Raw genomic sequence first — 19,832 nt, 5'->3', positions numbered from 1 at the left:
ATGTAACAAAAGTGATACTAAAAGGGAGATTTTTAGCAATACAGGTGTACCTCAAGAAATAAGCAAAATCTCATATAAACACTCTTAAACTACCTAAAAGAACTATAAAAAGAACAAAAACAAAAGTCAGTAAAAGTACAGAAATAATAAACAATGAGAGAAGAAATAAACAAAATAGATATGAAAAAATGCAATGGAAAAGATCAATGAATCCAAGAGCTGGTTTTCTAAAGGATAAACAAAATTGACAACGCTTAGCCAGACTTACTAAGGAAAAAGAATACTCAAATAAATAAAATCAGAAGTAAAAGAGGAAAACTTACAACAGACACCACAAAAATACAAAGGAGTATAAAAGAATACTACAAAAAGCTATATGCCAAAAATCTAAAAGAACTGGATAAATTCCTAGAATCATACAACCTTGCAAAACTGAATCAGGAAGAAATAGAAAATCTGAATAGACCAATGACAAGTATAGAGTTTGAAATAATAATCAAAAACCTCCCCAAAATAAAAGTCCAGGACCAGACAGCTTCTCTGGTGAATTCTACCAAATATTCAAAGATTTAATCACTATCATTCTCAAACTCTTATGAAAAATTGAAGAATACAAGATGCTTCCTAACTGTCCTTCTAAATGTTTGACAGTTTTACTTTTTACATTTAGAAGTATAACGCATTTTGAATTATTTTTTGTAAAAGGTATAAGGTCTGTGTTTACATGCTGTATTTTTGAATGGATACCTAGTAGTGCAATAGCAGGATCATATAGTACTTCTAATCTTTTGAGGATCCTCCATAATTGTGGGTTCACATAATGGAGGGTTTCCATTCCCACTAGCAGTGTATGAGTGTTTCCCTTTCTCTACATCCTCTCCAACACTTATCTCTTCTTGTCTTGTTAATTATAACCATTCTTATGGGCATGAGATGACATCTTATTGTAGTTTTGATTTGCATTTACCTGATAATTAGCCATGTTGAACAACTTTTCATGTTCCTGTTGCCATCTGTAAATCTCTTTTGTCCAAAGAACATGACAACACAAATGCATAAAGATATATGCACCCCTATATTCATTGCAGCTTTATTCACAAAGTCAAGTCATGGAAACCACCTAAGTGCCCATCAAGGGATGAATGGATAGGAAAGATGTGGTATATTTACAGAATGGAGTACTATGCAGCTATAAAAAGATGAAATATTTCCACTTGTGATACCATGAATGGACCTTGAAGGTATTATGCTAAGTGAAATAAGTCAAACAGAGAAAATCAAGTACTATATGATATCACTCATAAGTGAAAGACATAAACAACAACAGCAAATAAACACATAGCTACAGAGATTAGATTGACGTTTTCCAGAGGGGAAGAGGAGAGGGAGATGGGGAAAAGGGATGATTAGGCACAAATGTATGATGTTGGATGGTAATTAGCCTTTGGGTGGTGAACATGATGTAGTCTACACAGAAATAAAAATATAATGATGTACACCTGAAATTTACATAATATTATAAACCAATGTTACCTCAATAAAAAAGAAACTGTGCTTTTTGTTTTATTATTAGTGACATTATCAGTATTTTTATTTATACTTAACAATAAACTGTATAAAACTATGTATAAACTAGTAAACTACATGAAATTCTGGAAATATAAAACTATTGGGACAAAAAAGATCAGTGGTTTCTTAAGAACTTGGGCAAAGAAATGGAGGGATGAAAAGGTTAAGCATGGGAGATTTGTGGGCAATGAAACTATTCTGTATGATACAGTGATGATGGACACATACAATTACACATTTGTCAAATCCCATAGAATGTGTAACGCAGTGAACCTTAATCTAAAACATTGACTTTAGTTAATAAATGTACTAAACTAATCCAAGATGTAAAAAATAGAGCAAAGTATGTGTGGGAGCAGAGGGACTATGTAGTAACTCTTTGTACTTTCCAATTAAGTTTTCTGTAAACCTAAAACTGCCCTAAAAAATAGTCTACTAGTTTTTTAAAAAGTGAGGGAAAGATTCATAGAAAAGTTAAAATATATGAAGCTTCATATGCGAATTAGATGAGATTATTATCAAGCTTTTAGCTCACTGCATGGCACTTAATGTATATCAAGATTTAAGACATATAGTGAGAGTCATCATGATGAATATAATAATGATGAGGAGGAGGGAAAAATGTATATCCCTACACGGATGTTGTAAGTGTCAATTTACAAAGAACTTACGCAAACTCAGAAGAATAAATAAACAATTCCGTTGGGATTGGGGACTGAAGACAACCGTATAGAAAGATTCCTCAAAAAGACATCATTTGAGCCATGTTTGAAGGAAAATTAAATCTGACTAGACAGAGCAGAAGATGAACGATTTTCTCAGAGAAGAAGCGGCATTTGTACAGCAATGGATATATTGTGTAAAACTGGCGAATTTGGGAAACTGACTAATAAACACGTCTATAGCACTGGATGAGTGGCAAATAGAGGAGATGAGTCCACAAGCCGGAAGTCCTTTAAATATGACCTACAAAATTATTCTTTAATTTAGATCCTAAAAGCTTAAAGAAGGAGTATTGGATTTTCTTTATAACAATTAACGATTTACGTATTCAGGTTAATGCCATTGCAAATATTTCTAGACTGTTTATCAGTATGTTGTGAGTTCATGAAGATGCATGACTTTAGATGTAATTTTGGATTAAGAAATTTAGGATTAATAGTGGTTAGAGACAAATTATTCTAGAGTTATTTAGCTATTTAAGCACTTCAGGAAATTTGTGTTGTGTACTTTAACACAGAATAAAAATAGAAAAAATATTTTTACTGCCTCCTCCATCAAAAAAATTAGAGTGAGAATGAATAATCTAAAGTTTATGTTATTATTGTTGCTATGAATATTAACTTTTAAAGTAATCACTGTAGATGTATATAACCATCAAAAAATGCCCAAACATAAAGCAATTTAACAAATAAATAACTTCCAAGATTTACATAACAAAAGCACTCTCCAGATATTTATAAATTTTCAGAAACATTGAATAGAACTTTTTGTATTACCTCGGATATTTTATTATGTTTCCTAGATCAACAAGTAATAAAAATCTTTTAATTAGAATTTTGTAGACTGCAATAATCTCCTGATTACAAAAAGTGAAATTAATATAAGAAATCTCTTTATAAATATGAAATCTGTTATAATTTTTATTATGCTGTTTAAAAAGTATTTGCTGTACCTTATACTTTGTTATTAAAATGTAGTTGCTATTTGCTTATTTATTTTGTTGATTGTTTCTTTATTTTTCTATCTTTGTCAAAGTAAAATGCCATCTGCCTCTAAGAAAGAGAATAACTATTTTCTTGTTTGAAAAATGTCAACTTTCAAAAGTATAGATATTATACAGAATCCATTAGTCAATTGTACTTTAAATAGAACACATGAATGATGTTCATTATTTCCACCATATTTAATATACTGGATATATTGTTCAATGATTTCAGGATAGTAATTGAAGTAATTTTAAGTATTAGAAGAATGGAGAATAAAAAGTCTACTTAATTATGATTGTGATAATTACATACGTATAAAAAACAATTGACACCACATGAAAAATGTTCAATTTAAGAACGGAGTTCAGTGAGATTATTAGATCCATTTATTTAAATTAACCAACCAAAAGAAAATGATCAAAATGAGATTATATGAAGAGTTAAAAAACAGAAACAAAGTATATGTAAAGCTAAACATTTTTAAATAAAATGAGAAACATTAGTAAAATTATAAAATATGAAGATACTGCTTACTAATGGTATAGATGTCAATTCTTACTCAAATTAGTGCATAAAATTAATGAAACATTAAAATATATGTTCAGAATCTTTGATGATTTCTTAAATTTAGTGTAAAATTTGTAGTTAAGTGAAGAATAGCTAATTAATGAAGAGTACAGAGTAAAGAAATTCCATTTAAGATTTTCTAAAATATACTAGTAAACAAAAAAGGAAGATGCTTATAGGTGCGATAATTCAAATGGACTAATGCAACACAGTAGAGAACTTAGAGACTGATTAATATATATAGACATCTAAAATGTAATATGTAAGCTAGAAAATTAATGGTTAAACTCTATTGTTTACTAGTTGATGTAAATACAAGGGGTAGCATGAGGGAGATATTCAGGATGATGTAATAGTTCCATAGTTTGATTGACATAGTGATTATAGATACAAATGTGATGAAATCATATAGAACCATAGAACATTAATGTTAACCATGTTAATTTTCTGGTTTTTATATTGTGCTATATTTATGTAAGATGAAAGAACTTTCCACTTTTTTTTCCCAAGGAAGAATAGCCCCGAACTAACTACTTTCAGTCCTCCTCTTTTTGCTGAGGAAGCCTGGCCCTGAGCTAACATCCATGCCCATCTTCCTTTACTTTATAGGTGGGATGCCTACCACAGCATGGCGTGCCAAGTGGTGCCATGTCCGCACCCAGGATCCAAACCGGTTAACCCTGTACCACTGAGAAGTGGAACATGCGAATGTAGCTGCTGCACCACCAGGCCGGCCACTAGAAGTTTCCACTTCTAGCATGATAGTGTGAGGAACTCCACAGGCCTGCTCCTCATTGAACGTAAACTTGAAATAATAACAATTAGAATGAAAGGCAACAAAATGGAAAATTAAATTAATAGAGAAATAAACAAAATCGAAGCTGTGTATTTGAAATGATCAACAAAATTTACTAACTTTTCACTAGATTGACCACAAAATAATAATGAGAGAGGGGTCCAAGACTCATATTGCTAGAGTCACAATTGAACATCAGGACATTACTACTCACCTTACAGACATAAAAATTATTACACAGGCAGACTTTAAAAAATTAAATGCCAATGAGTTATATCACTTAGAATAGAGAAATTACTAGAAAGACAAACTATCACAACAGACTGACTAAAATAAACACAATCTGAATAGACAAATGAAAATTAAAGTGACTGAATTAGTAACCAAAATCTATACACAAACAAAAGCCAAGACTCAGATGGCTTCACTGGAGAATACAATCAGCTGTCTAAAGAAGAAATAAAATGAATTTTTCACTAAATCTTCCAAGAAATAGAGGAGAAGTTAACACTTCTTTTCTCATTCTACAATGTCAATATTTCAGTGATACCAAAATTCAGACCGGGAGCCAGGCCCATGACTGAGTGATTAAGTTAGTGCATTCCAACCATGTCCAAGTCGTGCCCTTTTGAGAAGACAGTTCTGTGCCCAGATGGCAGCCTCGTTGACTGTGATCTGGACTACAGACCTAGAAATTGTCAGACCCTTCTGGACTCAGTTACAGCCCTCTTTGGCCATGGTCCTGCCACCAGCACCATCCACCCAGGGACCTAGGAGGGGTCATGCCTGCCTGAGCCTTGGGTAAAAAGCCCAATGACTTCAATCCTTGACGTGAACCTTGTAGCAGCTCAGAACCCAATTCCAACCCCTCTTAGCCATGATCTGAGAACTCCTATGCCTGCCCAGGGACTCACTTGTAGACAAAACTGTCCATATAGCTGGAAATAGGCCCACAGACCTCTATCAAACTATAAATGCTGAAAGAACCCTGCAACTCAGCCCCAACCCATCTCAACCATGGTCCAAGGGCAGTCCTGCACGCCCAGAATTCTGAAGAGACATGTCTACCTATGACCCTGGAGGCATACCTGCAGATATTCGTCCTGGCTTTGGACCCTGAAGTTGCTTTTTGAGCCAGCCCCATCCTTGTTCAACTTTGATATGGGACCAGTCCCACTTGCCTATGGAATTGCCCAATGGCCCAGTGGAAGACCTCCTAAGGATATGACAAAACATTGGTGCACGCCAGTAAAAGGCTTGTTTCCCTTGCCTTAGCAGACATGGTATTCATAAAGATACTGCTAAAGCTGATGTCAAAATGTGTACTGCCTATGTTTTCTTCCAGAAATTTTATGACATCAGGTCTTACATCTAAGTCTTTAATACATTTTGAGTTAATTTTTGTGTGTGCTGTCAGAAATGGTCTACTTTCCCTCTTTTGCATGTAGCTGTCCAGTTTTCGAAATGCCATTTATTGAAGAGAATATCCTTTCCCTATTGTATGTTTTTGGATATTTTGTTGAAGACTAAACTGTCTATAGATGTGTGGTTTTATTTCTGGGCTTTCAATTTTATTCCACTGATCTGTGTAACTCTTTTACTGCCAGTACCATGCTGTTTTGATTACTATAGCTTTGTAACATGTTTTTAATATGGCAAATGTGATGTTGCCAGCTTTGTGCTTTATTCTTAGGATTGTTATGACAATTCAGCATCTTTTTTGTTCCATATAAACTTCATAAATTTTTTTTTCTACCTGCATGAAGATATCATGGGGATTCCAATTGCGATTGCACTGAATCTGTAGATTGCTTTAGCTAATATGAACATTTTGACTATGTTTATTGTTCTAATTCATGAAGATGGGATATATTTCCATTTCTTTATGTTTTCTTCAATTTCGTTCAATAACATCTTATCATTTTCAGTGTATAAGTCTTTAACTCCTTGTTTAAATGTATGTCTAGATATTTTGATCGTTTTGTTGAAATTATAAATGGGATTATATCCCTGATTTCTCTTTTTGCTACTTCTTTATTAGTGTGTAGAAGTGCAACTAACTTTTGTGTGTTGATTTTGTATGCTGCAACTCTAATCTAGTAATTAATTATTCTAACAATTTTTGGTAGTTTCTTTACAGTATTCTGTATGTAGAATCATGCCATCTGCAAATGTCGACAGTTATACTTCTTCCTTTCCTATATAGATCCCTTATATTTATTTTTCCTGCCTAATTGTTCTGGCTAAAACTTCCAGAACTATATTGAATAAGAGATGAGAGAGTGTCCTTGTCTTGTTCCTGTTCTCAGAGGAATGGTTTTCAGTATTTTACCATTGAATAGGATGTCAGCTGTGGGTTTTTCATATATGGCCGCTATTATGTTAAGGGACCTTCCTTCTATATACATTTTATTGAGTGTTTTTATCCTAAATGGATTGTGGATCCTGTAAAATAACTTCTACGCACTTATTGAGATACTTATGTGAAGTTTATTCTTCATTTTGTTAACGTGCTGTATCACATTGTTCGATTTGCAGATGGTGAAGCACCCCTGCATCACTGGAAGAAATCCCACTTGATGATGGTGTATGATCCTTTCAATATATTGTGGTATTTGGCTTGCTAATATTTTGTTAAGGATTTTTCCATCTGTGTTCATCAGCAGTACTGGCCTGTGATTTTCATTTTTTGGTGTGTTGTCTTTCTCTGGTTTAGTATCAGGGTAATGTTGGCCTCATAAAATGAGTTAGGAAACATCCCATCTTCCTAAAGTTTTAGGAATAGCTTGAGAAGGATAGGTAATAAATAATCTTTGAATGTTTCATAGAATTCATCAGAGAAGACGACTGGTCCTGCATTTTTTGTTTTTGAGAGGTTTTTCACAAATATTTCAATCTCTTTGTGGTTGGTCTATTCAGATTCTCTATCCTTGATTCAGTTTAGAAAGACTGTTTGATTCTAAGAATTTATCCATTTCTTCAAGGTTATCTCATTAGTTATTGCATGCCTTTTCTTAGTATTCTCTGAGAATCCTTTGCATTTTTATGGTGTGTGTTGTAATTTCTTCTCTCTCATGTATGATTTTATTTATTTAAGAATTCTCATGTTTTTTCTTCGTGAGTCTAGCTAAAGATTTATCAATTTTGTTTATATTCTCAAAGAACAAGCTCTTAGTTTTATTGATCGTTTCTATTTTTTTAGTCTTTATTTTTTTGGCTCTGATTTTTATTATTTCCTTCCTTCTACCAATGTTGAGCTTTGTTTGTTCTTCTTTTTCTACTTCTGTTGGGTATACTTTAAGATGACTTATTTGAGATTTTGCTTATTTGTTGAGGTAGGCCTACACTGCTATAAATTTCCCTCTTAGTTTCATTTTTGCTGCATTCCACAAGAGTTGGGATGTGGCGTTTTCATTTTCATTTGTGTCCAGGTATTTTTTTTATTAATATTATAATAGATTACAACCTTGTGAGATTTCAGTTGTACATTATTGTCATGTTATGGGTACACCACTTCCCTCTTTGTGCCCTCCCCCCACCCCCCCCCTTTTCCCTGGTAACCACCGATCAGTTCTCCTTGACAATATGTTAACTTCCACCTATGAGTGGAGTCGTATAGAGTTCATCTTCCTCTGTCTGGCTTATTTCGCTTAACATAATACCCTCGAAGTCCATCCATGTTGCTGCGAATGGGCCAATTTTGTCCTTTTTTATGGCTGAGTAGTATTCCATTGTGTATATATACCATATCTTCTTTATCCAATCATCAGTTTCTGGGCATTTAGGTTGGTTCCATGTCTTGGCTATTGTAAATAATTCTGCGATGAACATAGGGGTGCAAGGGACTCTTGGGATTTCTGATTTCAGGTTCTTAGGATAGATACCCAGTAATGGGATGGGTAGGTCATAGGGTATTACTATTTTTAACTTTTTGAGAAATCTCCATACTGTTTTCCATAGTGGCTGTACCAGTTTGCATTCCCACCAACAGTGTATGAGGGTTCCTTTTTCTCCACAACCTCTCCAACATTTGCTGCTTTTGGTTTGGGATGTTATTGCCAATCTAACGGGTGTAAGGTGATATCTTAGTGTAGATTTGTTTTGCATTTCCATGAAGATTAGCGATGATGAACATCTTTTCATGTGTCTATTGGCCATACTTATATCTTCTTTTGAGAAATGTCTGTTCGTGTCCTCTGCCCATTTTTTGATCGGGTTGTTTGTTTGTTTGTTATTAAGCTGTGTGAGTTCTTTGTATATTATGGAAATTAACCCTTTGTCGGATAAGTGGCTTGTAAATATTTTTTCCCAATTAGTGGGCTGTTTTTTCATTTCCCTCCTGTTTTCCCTTGGCTTGAAGAAGCTCTTTAGTCTGATGAAGTCCCATTTGTTTATTCTTTGTATTGTTTCCCTCGACTGAGGAGTTATAGTGTCCGAAAAGATTCTTTTGAAACTGAGGTCAAAGAGTGTACTGCCTATATTCTCTTCTGGAAGACTTATTGTTTCAGGCCTAATCTTTAGGTCTTTGATCCATTTTGAGTTTATTTTGGTGTGTGGTGAAAAATAATGGTCAACTTTCAATCTTTTGCATGTGGCTGTCCAGTTTTCCCAGCACCTTTTGTGGAAGAGATTTTCTTTTCTCCAATGTAGGCCCTCTGCTCCTTTGTCGAAGATTAGCTGTCTGTAGATGTGTGGTTTTATCTCTGATCTTTCAATTCTGTTCCATTGATCTGTGCACCTGTTTTTGTACCAGTACCATGCTGTTTTGATCACTGTAGCTTTGTAGTATGTTTTGAAATCGGGGATTGTGATTCCGCCGGCTTTGTTTTTCTTGCTCAGGATTGCTTTAGCAATTCACGGTCTTTTGTTGCCCCATATGAATTTTAGGATTCTTTGTTCAATTTATGTAAAGAATGTCCTTGGGATTCTGATTGGGACATCATTGAATCTGTAGATTGCTTTAGGTAATATGGACATTTTAACTATGTTTATTCTTCAAAACCATGTGAACGGAATGTCTTTCCATCTCTTTATGTCGTTGTCAATTTCTTTCAAGAAAGTCTTCTAGTTTTCATTGTATAAATCCTTCACTTCCTTGGTTAAATTTATCCCCAGGTATTTTATTCTTTTCATTGCAATTGTGAATGAGATTGAGTTCTTGAGTTCTTTTTCTGTTAGTTCATTGTTAGTGTATAGAAATGCTACTGATTTATGTATGTTGATTTTATACCCTGCTACTTCGCTGTAGTTGTTGATTGTTTCTAATAGTTTTCCTATGGATTCTTTGAGGTTTTCTATATATAAGATCATGTCGTCTGCAAACAGCAAGAGATTTACTTCTTCATTACCTATTTGGTTTCCTTTTATTTCTTTTTCCTGCCGAATTGCTCTGGCCAACACCTCCAGTACTATGTTGAATAGGAGTGGTGAAAGTGGGCACCATTGTCTTGTTCCTGTCCTCAGAAGGATTTCTTTCATTTTTTGTCCATTGAGTATGATGTTGGCTGTGGGTTTATCATATATGGCCTTTTTTATGTTGAGGTACTTTCCTTCTATACCTATTTTATTGAGGTTTTTTATCATAAATGGATGTTGGATCTTGTCGAATGCTTTCTCTGCATCTATTGAGATGATCATGTGGTTTTTGTTTCTCATTTTGTTAATGTAGTGTATCACGTTGATTCATTTGCGGATGTTGAACCATCCCTGTGCCCCTGGAATAAATCCCACTTGATCATGGTGTATAATCTTTTGGATGTATTGCTGTATTTGGTTTGCCAAAATTTTGTTGAGGATTTTTGCATCTATGTTCATCAGTGATATCGGCCTGTAGTTCTTCTTTGTGTGGTCTTGTCAGGTTTGGGGATCAGAGTGATGTTGGCTTCATAGAATGTGTTAGGGAGTACTCCATCTTCTTCAATTTTCTCGAATAGTTTGAGAAGGATAGGTATTAAATCTTCTTTGAATGTTTGGTAGAATTCTCCAGAGAAGCCGTCTAGTCCTGGACTCTTATTTTGGGGGAGGTTTTTGATTACCGTTTCTATTTCCTTACTTGTGATTGGCCTATTCAGATTCTCCATTTCTCCTGATTCAGTTTGGGGAGGTTGTAGCAGTCTAGGAATTTCTCCATTTCTTCTAGGTTGTTCAATTTGTTGGCATATAGTTTTTCATAGTATTCTCTTATGATCTCTTGTATTTCATTGGTATCTGCTGTGATTTCTCCTGTCTCATTCCTAATTTTATTTATTTGAGATTTCTCTCTTCTTTTCTTGGTGAGCCTGGCTAAGGGTTTGTGGATTTTGTTAATTTTTTTGAATAACCAACTCTTTGTTTCATTGATCCTTTCTACTGTCATTTTTGTTTCAATATCGTTTATTTCTGCTCTTATTTTTATTATTTCCCTCCTTCTACTGACTCTTGGCTTTGTTTGTTCTTCTTTTTCTAGTTCTGTTAGGTGTCGTTTGAGGTTCCTTATGTGAGCTTTTTCTTGTTTAGTGAGGTGAGCCTGTATTGCAATGAATTTCCCTCTTAGGACTGCTTTTGCTGCATCCCAAATGATTTGGTATGTCGTGTTCTCATTTTCATTTGTCTCCAGATAATATTTGATTTCTTCTTTTCTTTCTTCAATAATCCATTGTTTTTCAGAAGTGTGTTGTTTAGTCTTCATATTTTTGCACCTTTCTCTGCTTTTTTCTTGTAGTTGATTTCTAGTTTCATAGCATTATGATCAGAAAAGATGCTTGATATTATTTCAACTCTCTTGTATTTATTGATGCTTGCTTTGTTTCCCAAAATATGGTCAATCCTTGAGAATGTTCCCTGTGCACTTGAGACGAATGTGTAACCTGCTGTTTTTGGATAAGTGCTCTCTATATATCTCTTAAGTCCATCTGGTCTAATTTTTCATTTAATTCTATTATTTCCTTGTTGATTTTCTGTCTGGATGTTCTGTCCATTGGTGTTAATGGTGTGTTGAGGTCCCCTGCTATTATTGTATTGTTGTTGATGTTTTCTTTTAGTTCTGTTAAGAGTTGCTTTACAAGTTTTGGTGCTCCTGTGTTGGGTGCATACATGTTTATAAGTGTTATATCTTCTTGATGGAGAGTCCCTTTTATCATTATATACTGTCCCTCTTTGTCTTTCTTTACCTGTTTTGCTTTGAAGTCTACTTTGTCTGATATTAGTATAGCGACACCTGCTTTCTTGTGTTCATTATTAGCTTGGAGTATTGTTCTCCATCCCTTCACTCTGAGTGTTTGTCTTTGGGGCTGAGGTGTGTTTCCTGGAGGCAGCATATTATTGGGTCTTGTTCTTTGATCCATCCTGCCACTCTGTGTCTTTTGATTGGGGAGTTCGATCCATTTACATTTGGAGTGATTATTGAGATGTGGGGGCCTACCACTGCCATTTTATGTCTTGTTTTCTGGTTTTCTTCAATTTCCTTTCTTTCTCATCCCATGGTTTAATCTGTTCTGATGAAGAGCTGCTACTCTCTGTTGTTGTCTTTCTACTTATCTCCTCTGCTCTTGGTTTTGTATCCCCTTTCCTTTTTCTGATTTTTCAGGAATGAGGGTTTTCCTAAGGATTTCCTGAAAAGGAGGTTTTGTGGCAATGAACTCCCTTAATTTTTGTTTATCTGGGAAAGTTTTTATTTCTCCATCGTATTTGAAGGATATTTTCGCTGAGTAGAGAATTCTCGGCTGTAAGTTTTTGTCCTTCAGATTTTTGAATACATCATTCCACTCTCTTCTAGCCTGTAAAGTTTCTGCTGAGAAATCTGCTGATAGCCTGATGGGGGTTCCTTTGTAGGTTAATTTCTTCTGCCTGGCTGCCCTTAGTACTTTCTCCTTGTCATTGACTTTTGCTAGCTTCACTACCATATGCCGTGGGGTTGGTCTTCTTGCATTGATAAAGTTTGGAGATCTATTGGCTTCTGTCACATGAAGTTCCATCTCTCTCACCAGATTTGGGAAATTCTCAGCCATTATTTCTTTGAATAGGCTTTCTGCCCCTTTCTCCTTCTCTTCTCCCTCTGGTATACCTATAATCCTTACGTTGCATCTCCTAATTGTGTCTGATAATTCTCAGAGAGTTTCTTCATTTCTTTTTAGTCTTAATTCTCTCTCCTCCTCTTCCTGCAGCATTTCTATATTTCCATCTTCCAAATTGCTAATTCTTTCCTCCATATTATCGGTCCTACTGTTCAGTGCATCTAGATTTTTCTTAATCTCCTCTATTGTGTTCTTCATTTCCAGTATTTCTGTTTGGTTCTTCTTTATAGTATCAAACTCTTTTGTGACAAAGCTACTGAACTCGTTGACTTGTCTATCTGAATTCTCTTTTAACTCATTATTTTAATGATGACTGTTTTGAAGTCATCGTCATTTAGGTTATATATTTCATTTTCTTTGGGATTGTTTTCTGTGTATTTGTTATTTTCCTTCTGTTCTGGAGATTTAATGTATTTTTTCATATTGCTTGATGTTGTAGATTTGGGCCTCTGCATAGAGATAGAGTTTAGTTACTCCTTCCATGTGTTTCTGCTGGTGTGGTGGGGGAGCAGCTGTTTATACTGCACCAACCAGGAACCCTATCAGCTGTTGTTAACTGGGACTTGGCCCCTCCTCATAGTCACAGTGGTCCTGTGGGCTCCCTCTTCTGCTGTGGGGGCCATCAAGGGTGGGCTTCAGGCTGCTGGTGCCTACTTTTGCAGCCCACCTAGACGTGCTCCCTCCTTGGTGTCTGCAATGGTGTTATGGGCTTTTCCAGCGGCCCGGGTAGCATCACTTATATTTGCTGCTCCATCACTGTCAGCACCCACAAAATCTCACTTGTCCACTATGGGTCACAGCAGAGCTATTGGCATCTTCTACAGTCTGTGGTTAGCTCACCTAGGTATGCTACTTTTGTCCCGGGGTCTTCCAGCCTTGTGGCTGCCGGATGGGTGCTCTCTACTAGTGCTGTGCAGAGGCTTTCACTGAGGCTGCTCTGAGACTGTAGGGTTTCCCCCTAGGCTAAGGAGCCGCATCGCTGGAAATCCACTCTGCCCCAGTCCTGTCCCCCAGGATCTCAGGGATAGCCATCTGGGGGATAGCCAGAGACCTTGATTTCAGTGGTAGCTGGCCGGCTGATGCCCTGCCTGATATTCTCCTCTCCAGGACACTCCCAGTGTTGTGGATGCTGGATAGGGCCTCTCTGCTAATGGCAGACAGAGAGTTTTGTCTGCTGCCCGTGCTGAACACTGGAGCTTCCCTCCTGGGCTGTGTAGCCAGCCGCTGTAGCTCCACCCAGCCCCAGTCCTCTCTGAGGAGATCTCCAGCAGTCCTGAGCCCCACCGGGCAGGCAGCGGCAGCCGGTAGGCCATGGCGCTGCTTGGGACTCTCTCCGGTACCTTCCCGGCATTGTGAATGCTGGGAAGTTCCCCTCCACTAATGGAAGACAGAGACTTTTGTCTGCTGCCTGGGCAGAACTCTGGAGCTTCCCCCCCAGGCTGCAGAGCCAGCCGCTGGAGCTCCACCCAGCCTCAGTCCTCTCCGAGATCTCCAGCAATCCTGTGCCCTGCTGGGCAGGCAGTGGCAGCTGGGGGGCTGCTGTGCCCTCTGGGATTCTCTCCTGGACGCTCCGGGTGCCGTGGACACCAGGCGGGGCCTCCCCACCAATGGCAGGGTGAGGCTCTCCCCACGGACTCAGGTGTGTAATTCTGGAACTTCCCTCTGGGTTTAGGAGTAATTGCAGGGAGCTTAGGTAGGGCTCTGGTCACCTGTTTCCACCGTCGCTCCTCTGGTGTGCGCTCCCTCCTGCCCTAGGTGTGTGTTGATGTTCTAGGGGCATCTGTTGGAAGAAAGACGCTTGCAGGTACTAGGCTGTTTGGTCAGGGTCAGAGAGTTTTCACCTATCTCTACCTCCTCCCAGAGGGAAGTCCATCCGCCTTCCAATGTATAGCCACGTGGGTCTCTCAGACGTTCTGGGATGCTATATGGATATCCTTTGTTAAGTGATGAATGTCCAAATAATTGTAGACTTGAAGGGGGAGAGACAAAGAGGACTACTCACAGTGCCATCCTGTCTCCAGGTATTTTTTGATTTCTCCTCTGATTTTTTATTTTACCCAATAGTTGTTCAGTGGTCTGTTGTTTAATCTCCACATATTTATGCCTTTCTCAGAGTTTTTCTTGTGGTTGATTTCTAGTTTCATAGTGTTGTGGTCAAAAACATGCTTTATATGCTTTCAGTCTTAGATTTATTGAGTCTTGTTTTGTTGACTTGTTGGTCTATCTCTATCTCTGAGGTTGTTCTACATGCATGTGAGAAAAATGTGTATTCTGCTGTTTTTCGATAGAATGTTCTACGTATGTCTACTAAGTCCATCAGGTCTAGTGTTTCATTACAGGTCTCTGTTGACTTTTTGTCTGGACATTTGATCGATTGATATACATAGGGTGTTATGGCACCCTACTATTATTATAATGCTACCAATTCTCCCTGTAGGTCTGGTAATAGTTGCTCTATATCCTTTGGTGCTCCTGTGTTAGGGGCATATAAATTCATAAGTGTTATGCCCTCTTGGTTGAATGTTCCTCTTATTATTATATACTGGCTCTCTTTGTCTCTCATCATATTTTTTATCTTGAAGTCTGCATGTTTGATAGAAGTATGGCCCTGCCTACTTTCTTTTGTTTGCCATTTGCTTGGACTATCATCTTCCATTTCTTCACTCTGAGACTATGTTTATCTTTAGAGCTGAGATTTGTTTCTGAGAGGCAGCAAATTATTGAGACTTGTTTTTTAATCCACCCACTTACTGTGTCTCTTTTCATGGGATAAGTCAATCTATTTATATTTTAAGTAATTGCTGATTTAAGAGGGCACATTATCTCTTGTTTTCTGGTTGTTCTATATTTCTGTTGTTTCCTTTCCTTTGTTTTTATGACTGCCTTTCAATTTGGTGGTTTTCTGTGGTGATTTTCTCATTATTTATGATTTTTGTCTCTGCTCTGATTCTCCGTTTAGTTGTTGCCTTGAAGTTTGTATAAAAGATCTCAGATTAGATAGTCCATTTTCTGATAGCCTCTTATCTCCATTAGCCTAAGCATCTTCTATTACTTTCCTTTTCCCCTTATAAGTTATTGCTGTCAAAAATAATTTTTTGTGTTATGAGTTTATGACTAAATTGAAATGTTTATAGCTATATTGATGCTTTCCTTCTCTATATGTTTATGTTATAATTAAGTGTTTGATAACTTGTTCTGATGGACTGTTGCAATTTTCTGATTTTGTGTATATATCTCCTTGCTCAAAATTTTGTAAACCTTTACCTTTCATTTCAGGTATGAGTACTTCCTTCATCATTTCTGGTAAGGGAGGTCTAGTAGCAGTGGATTCCCTCAGCTTTTGTTTATCTGAGAAAGTTTTTGTTCCTCCATCATATGTGAAGGCTAGGTTTGCTGGATAGATTATTCTTGGCTGAAAGGTTTTGCTTTTCAGTATTTTGAATATATCATTCCATTCTCTCCCATCCTGAAACTTTTCTGCTGAGAAAAGTGCTAAAATCATGATAGAGGCTCCTTTGTAAGTTATTTTCATCTCTCTTGATGCCCTTCAGTTTTTTCTTTGTTGTTGGCTTTTTCTAGTTTTAATGTCATATGCCTTGGAAAAAGGCTTTTTGCATTGATGTAATTAGGACTTCTATTGGCCTTATGTACTTGTCAGCCCAGTTTCTTCCACATCTTTGGGAATTTCTCAGTTAGTATCTTTCTGAACATGCTCTCTGCTACTTTCCCCCTCCCTTCTCCCTCTGGAATACCTGCAATCCTTATATTGTATTTTGTAATTGAATCAGATATTTCTCAAATAATTTATTCATGTTGTTAAAATCTTAGTTCTCTCTCCTCCCCCACGGGAAGCAATTTTATATTTCTCTCCTCTTATTCACTAATTCTGTCCTGCATAACTTCAGATCTATTTTTTATGATTTCTAAATTACTTTTTATCTAATTAATTGTGTTCTTCATATTCATAATTTCTTTCATTTTTTGTCATTGTTGTTTTACAGCTTCACTCTTTTTTGGTGAAGTATTCTGTCCTACCATTAATTTTAATCCTGAGCCCATTGAACTGCCATTCTGAGTTATCTTTTAACTCATTGTGTTTCTCTGTGACAACTATTTTGGTTTCTCTGTCATTTAGATTGTAAAGTTCTATGACCTCAAGATAGGTTTGTGGAGACTTGGTATTTTCCTTCTCTGAATTGTTACCATAGGCCTTCATGATGCTTGATGAATTGATCCTTTGCTGGTACATTTGTCATAATATCAGGTCAGAGATTCCACATGCCACCACTGGGGAGGACAGGAGATGTGATTTCTAATCCTTCCCCATCTGCTGGTAGTTGTGCAAGTATGGCCACTCTGCACTTGCGTGGACTGGCTGCAACCACTTAGCTGGTTGCACTCAGTGGGTGGTGCCTCTGCACTTGTCAGGAAGATTGCTGTCCTGTGGGTGGGGCCACTTCACTTCCAGGCAGTTCAGCTGAGCTGCTGCACAAGATGGGATGGGTGCCTATGTGGGGCCAAGCCTTGCCACTCAGTGGAGAGTGATCCCATGGGCAGGGTAGCTGCTGAAAGGTCAGCACTGCTGAAGGATGGGCTACCATTCTGAAAGCATTTGCATGTGAGCCAGTTTGCCCTCACCTCCTCTCACAGGTTTTCTGGATTCTGTGAGGACCTGTAACCTGCATTACTCCCATTTTGGAGGGGGAAAGTTCTGCTCCCATAGTTTCACTGCTTCCTGGGGATCCAGTCCACTAACCCTGAGATTTATGGCTAATGGATACTCAGCCAACTTTTTGTGCTATGTAAGGAATCCTATGTTGGTTAACAAATGTCTGTTTAGCTGTAAATTAGAAGGGAAAGAAAAAGGGAAAAATTCACTCCACCAAGATGCTGATGTCACTCCAAAACTTTGAAGTTTCACTGTGTTAAACTAACTGATGGAAAATTCATTGAATGTCCAGGTCATCTCTAAATAAGATAAAATATTAGACACTAATTACTAAATATAGGTTTATTTACATTTGGCTTCTTATTACAGACAAAATAAAAGATGTTTGGATCTATTAGTAACCACGTCTTGTATTTTAATAAAAGATTGTACTATAAAGTTGCATATTTCTAGAAATTACAAAAGTACTTATAAATTTGCCAATCCACAGAATGCTGACATAAAATACAGTTTATAACTGCTTATTTCTTAGTTTTCATTAAAAGGTGAGGTCTGCCATGGCTAAGAATTCAAATTATTATATGTGATTAAAACTACTAAAGTTAACAAAGAAAATATATTACTATTCAAGAAAAGTGACATGTGGGCCTGGCCCCGTGGCCAAGCGGTTAAGATCACACACTCTGCTGCAGGCGGCCCAGTGTTTCCTTGGTTTGAATCCTGGGCACGGACATGGCACTGCTCATCAAACCATGCTGAGGCAGTGTCCCACATGGCACAACTAGAAGGACCCACAACAAAGAATATACAACTATGTACAGGGGGTCTTTGTGGAGAAAAAGGAAAAAAAATGAAAGCTTATAAAAATAAAGAAAAGTGACATGTATGATTTCAGTAAAGAAGTTATAAAGAATTAATATATTTTTGTTTGTTTTGTTGAGAAAGAGAAACTTCTTCTTATAAAAGGAAGGAAGACATGGGACAAATTCTGAGTGTAAAAAGAAGGTTATAGAAGATTATAGGAAAAACACTTGGTGGAAAGAATTTGGTCAGATTGGCTGAGTTAAAAAGAATTTATTTAAGTAAATGCTCAAAAGTAGAGTGGACCAAAATTAGAATTTGTTTTTCTTTCTCATAAAAAGGTAATTTTCTTAAACTTTAAGCCTTCTTTTGATAAAGATATTATACATTTTTTCTTTGAGTAGTTTAATAGAAGAGTAGGGATTTTATGTTTTATCAAAATAAATTTCCTGTGCTGTTTTTGTCAGGTCTTTAATCACAGCTGCTTAGACTTTTCTTACAGTGATTTAACTTTCTCTGTTAACCTGAAAGTATTTCAATGTCACTTAGGTTAAATGGATAACTAAGAATTGTTTCATGGGGAGCTATTATATTGTGTGGACAAATGTTATTAACATGTGTTTAAAAAATTATATAACATTCCTAAAATTCTGATATATCCTAGTGGTCAGTCATAATTCTCGTTACTATCTTAAAATACTATTTCACAAAATAACCAAATTTCTTTGTCAATTGCCATTTTGAAGTCTTTTGTCATTTACACACAGTTTTGTCTTACCTTGTTTTTTTCAAATATGTTTCATCTTCAGAGAGAATGATGGAAAGGACTCTAAAAATTCCTCTAGAATGCGGGATTCTGACAAATTTTTAGATCATCAAACTGAACTGTGTAAGAAGTTAGAGAACTCTAATGGAAAAACTGATGACTACATGAACCTGCTAATAGAAGATCAAGATAAAGATTTGATTACATTGGTCTAAATGAGCTGATGAGTCTGATTATAATTTTTATGACTTTTCATTTGAAATATTGCTGACTTTTTAATGTTTCACTTCTTCAGATTATAGAAAACTTTTTTTGTCTTTTCTCTTAAGCTAACTTATGACTTATAACAATTTGGTAAATTATACCTTTGTAAGCAGAATTAAAACATTTATCTTTTTGCCTGTACCTGATCACTACAAAATCTGAGAAGTGCTAGCTGTGGGTATTCTTATTTTCATGGCAATAGAGTTATTTGTATAAGTTCGATAAGAATCTGTTCTCCTTATAACAGCACACAATTGGAAACATTGGTAATATTACCAAGCTTTGAGTAGAATATTATATATGAGAGAAACATGCATAGATTCAGATGCTACTGAACAACTATTGGTTCAATGAAGAAATCAAAGAAGAAATTAAAAAGTAGCTTGAGACAAAGGAAAATGAAAATAGAACATGCAGGAATTTATGAGATAGAGCAGAAGTGGTTCTAAGAGGAGATTTTATAGCACTACATGCCTACCTCAACAAACAAAAAAAATCCCCCCCAAAAATCTAAAGTTGTGCCTAAGGAACTGGGAAATAAGGGAGACACAGGCCCAAATCAGTAGAAGGAAGGAAATAATAAAACTCAGAGAAGAACTAAATGAAATAGAAACTTAAAAAGCAATAGAAAAAATCAATG

General features: G+C 36.4%; 1 pseudogene; it reads left to right on the top strand.

Annotated features, from left to right (window-relative positions):
• LOC138922916 (olfactory receptor 2T8-like) overlaps window positions 1–19,143 on the top strand; it is a 56,581-nt pseudogene extending 37,438 nt beyond the window's left edge.
• The last annotated feature ends 689 nt before the right edge of the window (window positions 19,144–19,832 follow it).

Source organism: Equus caballus, unplaced genomic scaffold, assembly GCF_041296265.1.
Source record: "Equus caballus isolate H_3958 breed thoroughbred unplaced genomic scaffold, TB-T2T haplotype1-0000019, whole genome shotgun sequence".
Lineage (NCBI taxonomy): Eukaryota > Metazoa > Chordata > Mammalia > Perissodactyla > Equidae > Equus > Equus caballus.
This window is presented reverse-complemented; position numbering and strand designations above follow the sequence as displayed.